This window comes from Melopsittacus undulatus, chromosome 5, assembly GCF_012275295.1.
Source record: "Melopsittacus undulatus isolate bMelUnd1 chromosome 5, bMelUnd1.mat.Z, whole genome shotgun sequence".
Taxonomy (NCBI): domain Eukaryota; kingdom Metazoa; phylum Chordata; class Aves; order Psittaciformes; family Psittaculidae; genus Melopsittacus; species Melopsittacus undulatus.
The window spans coordinates 16,564,009-16,570,008 of record NC_047531.1 but is presented as its reverse complement, the minus strand read 5'-3'; positions in this window follow the sequence as shown (position 1 = coordinate 16,570,008).

Below are 6,000 nucleotides of genomic sequence, written 5' to 3'. Positions count from 1 at the left end.
AGATGTTTAGAAAATAAAAGATAGGATATGTTTAAGGGTCAAAACCCACCACCTTTTTAGCTTAGATAAGATTCACTCTGTCTTAGTGACATGGGGTGGACCAAATGATCTCCTGATATTTCTTCAAGCCCTAAATTTCTGTGCAAGTGCCTTGAAATTTATTGGTGAAAAGCAGTCTCTCCAAACTGGGTACCACTCTTCTTTATACTTCTTCTTAGTATAGTTACAAAGAAGAACTCTTATCTCCAAAATTGGTTCTTTCTGCTCATTTTCTGGTCAGCTTTCCTCCTTTGGGCTTGGCATTATCATAGCAGGCTGGATTTGTTGCTGGCTGTTTAAACAGATGAGTGTTTGGTTAGAAGCATCAAGAAGCATCAAGAAAGAAAACAAAGAGGCTTTTACAATGACACTTCTATTAGAGAATTCTCCCAGTGTTTCAATATTTCCTAATCACAATAATTTAGCTATTTATTTCCTTAACCAGTCCTCCTCAGAGTGGCTGATTTTTGAGCTGTATGCTGTAGTCCCTGTTACTGGATAATACCTTCATGTTGGACAATGTACTGATGTTATCTCTACTGATCACAGAGGTAGGATGCATTTGCCTCTCTTTCAACAGCCTTTATCGGTTTTCCCTTGTCTTGAAGTATAAATTATCTTTAGCTGAGGAGCATTTCTCATATATTCTAAGTGTATCTTGTCTCTCTAGGAAGATGTATTGTATATGCAATCCGTATCTAAAGAAAACCCACTCCAACATAAGCATCTGAAGTTGTGGATACCTTTCAGGTAAATGAAAGATACAACACTGGCATTGCAAAATGGTGATAAAGCAAAGCAGCCACCCTCCTCATTTAGATCCCCTCTATCTGAGTGACAGCTTACTGCTCAGTGGTACTCTCCTACTAAATAGAAGTTCCCTTGCAACTGTGCAAGTCTGTCACTTTATGCTTGGATGTTTGGAACATGCAATACATCTGGGAAGTGAAAAAACACTGAGAAACATTTCAGATCTCGGAGGAGCTGAACACTTCAAACAGATGGCTTCTTTCCAGAGAAAGCTCTTCCAGCTTTCAGAAATGCTCCTCATAAATTTTGACCTAGCTGTTAGGGGTACTATATAACTTCGTAAGAGTGTGGGGAGGAGTGGTATTAAACTGGTAGAAAATAGTGTTGGGTACCTTGAGCACTAAAATCCTTTGATCTCACTGCAGTCTGTAATTTCCTGATTGTGGCTGAATGTATGAGCGATGGACAAGGTTTCTGTAATCTTATTCAGGTGGTAATTAAAGTTTGGTTTTGGTTTTGGTTTTAGTTTTCACTGAAATGAGACCTTATCAGTTTGAATTCAGGTTAAAAATTCCAGAGTGTTGCTACTGTGTGTTGTACTTTATGAATGAGCCTGTTTTATATCTGCTTGGCAGAGCAGCGCATAAGTACAGTATGACAAATATGATCTAAACCAAGCATTTCATTAAGGAAGGACATTTGTTATTGGCTTTCAGTATGGGCCGTTAACCTTCATGGACACCAATTTCCCTGCAATGAAGTTACTATTTTAACACCATTCAAGGGTTTATGCAGTAAAATACAGGACTACATAAATTTTAATGTAGTTGTGGTAAGTACTGGAAGGGGGTGCAAAGGAAAAATGCCATGTTGATAATGATTTGTTTGGTGCAACAGTAAGGATTTGTTTATATTGAACATCACAATACAAACATTATCTTCCTATTGAATATTGTCTGCATAAAATAATATTGGGTAGATATTTAGACACAGAGCTCCATATCGTGATGCTTTCTAGTACAGTGAAGATAGTAGAGACAGGAAAAAGGGCAAAGTGTTCGGTAAATCAATTCTGATGGATGGAAGAAGCCTCAAGTATTGCTGAGAACTGTAGTTGATGCCAAATAACCCAAAATAGTTTTCCCTGGGCTCACCCCCAACCAACTCAGTTTTGAGAAGAAACAAAACCCATTTTGAGATGCTCAGAATGGCTAATAGAAGAGAATTCCCTTAATTTATCCAAATAAGCTGGCTGATTCACTCTCCTAGACATATAACATAAACATATTTTAAAATAACTTAGTATTTTTGTGGTGGTGTTAAGAAAACCCCGCTGCTATGATTTCATATCAAGACACGTTGCAAATATATTTTATCACTGTAGTTGTGGATGTACAAGTATTTTTCCAGGATATTTTCATGTAGATTTAATATTCACAAAACAAAGGAGAAATAGTCCTGACCTAGATGCCCTTTATTGACCTGCATTGTCTATAGCAGCCCAGGTTATACTTGTCAATGAGGTGAGTTTGTTTTTATCACTTCAGTGACATGATTCAACTCTCATGGGGACTGTGGGCCTGACAAACTTTTACTTACCCCCTTCCCACGTGATTCAGAGCTGCTGTTCAAATGTTCTGACCATAGCGGCAACAATTTGGTACTTGGAGGTGTACAGAGGACATGAGCAAAGCCGGAGCATTGACTGCTATTGAGCTGTTGACCCCTGAGGAAAATACTTTGACTGCTGCTCTGGCTCTTGTGACCAGGTGGCAGGTATAGGCCACAGGCATGGGCGGTAACTTTACAAAGCAGCTAACTTCAATAGATCTGCTTCCAGTAACCGACAATGAATGAAGAAGATATGCAGATAATCACATTTCTCTACAGAATGCAAAAGTTACACGGTGAGAGGCTTTTTGACTTGTGAAGATGGTTGTTCTTCCTGTAGCTGTAACCTCTTCTAAGAAAGAGCTATTCTAAGAAAACCGTTAGCATATAATTGGAGTTGGCTGTGACTCACTCCTCGCTATGTCCCACTTGCTGCGCAGGGTATGTGTGTTGTCACATCATCGCATGTGTTTGCATGAATTCTGCACCATGACCTCAGCAGGCTGCTGCCTCTCTTAAGCTGCCTTTACTTTTTCCTGAGCTGCACAAAAGATAGGGAATATACCACTGTTGTCTGAAGGCTTTTTTGCCTTCCTAATTAAAGCTCAATCTGTATTTTTAGTGTTGGTGTTCAGTTTTGTCGCGCTTGCAAAGCATGCCAACTGCCCCAGTGAGCTCCAACCTCACAGCAGCTGAGGTGTCCATGTTTGGTCATGCACCCTAGAGTTTTTGGCAATAACACTTTTCACATCCTAAAGGAGGATATGTATGTCATTTGTACCAGAGATGGGCTCAATATGCACTTGGCAATTTGAACTCTGGCAAGTGTTAATATGTAGTGTTTGTAGAAATGCATAGGGCCTCAGAGGCCGAAGCAACGATGAATTCCGTGCTGAACTGTTGTAATGAATGTGAGAAGACATTCATCAGATACTAATGAACCTCCTAACGGCACTAGGCTGTGGCAAAGTACTTACTACTGAAAGAGAATGGCGCATAGAAACCAGATTAAGTAAGTCACTCTTCTTTGGGTCTTACCTTGGATTGTGCAAACAAAATCTTATCAAGCCTAATTTACAGCTTCTGGCTATATTCACCTGAATCCCTAACTACAACTGTGCTCCTTTGACCTCAGGAGCCTCATAAGGCTGCAGACCACAGGGTCAGTGTGCTGCTAGAGGCTTTTCTGTGTCAGCTCCAGAGCTGGGAAGGAAGAGGTGAGGTGATAGCAGGGAGAAATCTCCTCTTCCCTATAACCTGAAATAGGCTAACAACTGAAAACCCAAAAGTCCAGCAGGGTCTGCATGTCAGAGTCTCCTGGTTAAGCCTGATTCAGCTGGACTGCACCTGGTTGCTCTTTAGCCAGGAGGTTCTCCAAGGACTGACTCTGGCAGGAATTTATCCTCAGCTGAGGGTCTTTCCCTGGGCATGGTATATTGTGAGGAGGCTGGCAGCTCTGGGAAGGAAAGCACCAAAGTTAATAAAACACCAGCCAGGGAAGCAGTGTTCCTTACAAAAGAGAAACCTTTTCTCTCTGTCCCCCCGGGAGGTTATGGAGTGGCCACAAGTGCTTGACTGTAATCAGAAAAAGTCTTTTGGCATCCCCACTGGAAATTATTACACCTCGAGCGTTAGCAGGTGGATTGGGATTTCAACAGGCAAATTCAGGTTTAATGTCAGTTCCAGTTCCAGGGTGAGAGACTGATCTCCTCTGGACTGCTGTAGTCAGTTGCTCTGAATCCTCCCTGCTGCCTGTGAGATCACAATTTCTTGTAAATGTTTGTAGTAATTGGTCTGGCAAAATCCTTAGATTTCCTGTGTCTTTCTTCGATGCTCGGAATACTCAGTTCATGACCTGTTTGTTAAAAATAATGGAAATTGGAATTTCTCAGTAGATATTTTGTTTAGCAAGTAAAAAATCCATTAGCATTTGTATTTAATTTATCTGCTATGACCTCCTGTGATACACTGCTATGGCTGGATTGCAGAAATGAGATTTCTGAAGGGAGAGTTTTATGTTTAGGTTTCAAATTGTTTCGATGCCCTTTTGCAGTTGCTCACTTGTACTGCTTCTGCCACTGTAACAAGAATTGCAAGTACCTTTCCTCTTCATCTATTCACGTAGCAGATATTAGGTCCATTCTTCATAATTGAATTTGACACCAGAGACAGAAAATTACAATATGCAAAGCCTTAGCAACCCAATGGTAGTGTGTACCATTTCCCTCAATTTTAGAAAAAATTAATATTGCTGGGTATTAAAAATCTTCCTTAGTATATGCAAATTATTTTAAATGGATAATGATGCACTAAAAGGTTTTTGTCAAATCAACAGGAAAACTTCTGTGGGGTGAGAATATCCTGCCCTATTTTTTTAACCCCTTGGCTTTTGTGTAGGGTATCTATTATGCAACGTTTTGAGCATGGGCCATGTTCCCTGTTAATATTTATGTGGGGAGAAGGCTGCCAATGGAAGTCAGCTGAAGATCTGCTGCAGCATGTACCTGGTATAAACAAAGCTTCTAGGATGAAAAACTGGGCATGGGAAGCTTGTGATTCTGTTGACCCTTTCAAAAAGGCAATATATAGCATCCCTTGGAAATCATGAGGAGTAATCAGAGGAATGTGTTACAAATCTGGTATTTCAGTTCAGACCATCATTTGCTGGTTCAGACTGAAGACCCTGGTATTAACAGAGAACTGTGATAAAACCTTGGGGCTTTTGTACTGACTTTTCAGTGAAATCCTAAAAATGCAATCAGAAGATAAATTGCATGTAAATAATTAGAATAAAAACCTCAGACTTTTTAGCTGGCTTGGGCTTGTGACACAACAAAAGAATGTTTGCATCCTTAGCTGCTATTTTCAATGCCTTTTTCCCCTGAAGTACACCGAGCTGAAACTTCGCATATACATTTTAAGAAGCAAATGTGTCTGGAGAAAATGTGGTTTGATATTGGTTTGCTTGGTAATTTAAATTACAGGGTCATATAAATCCTGGTTTTAATCAGCTGAGACTGTGTTAAAATACTTCTGAGTGAGTCAATTATAAAATGTACCCCTGAGGTAAGCTGCTGGAGGTACACGCTTGTAGCATCGTCTGTCTAAGGGTGGCATGAGAGAGAGTGTGTTGTAGTGTTTGTGGGGTATCCACTCAAAATACACCTCAGGGAAGTGAACTTGTGGATTCAGGGGGAGGCCTCTAATGCAGCTGGGAGGAAATGTGCAGCAGAAGAGCAGGGCTGGTTCCTGTTCTTTGGAAGAAACAAGAACCCTGGGGGCTGCCATGCCTTCTCTCTTCAGGTGTCACAGGAACAAAGCAGCTTGCAGAGATGAAACACTTTATGGATGACTATGAGGGGCATTACATTCAGGTGCTTGAGGTTTCCTGTGGATGATTACTGGTTATGGACTCAGATGCTAACGATTTGGTTAGCAAGTGCTAGCAAGTGTTGGCATCCTTGGTGGGCCATGCAGGTACTCTTTACGATGCCTTAATTTTGAGCTCCAGATGTCATTCCCCAACTCTAGGATGAGTTTTGAAGATGAAGAATTTTAAGGCTTTGCATGGGTGCAGCCCATGGTTAGGCAAGATACTTT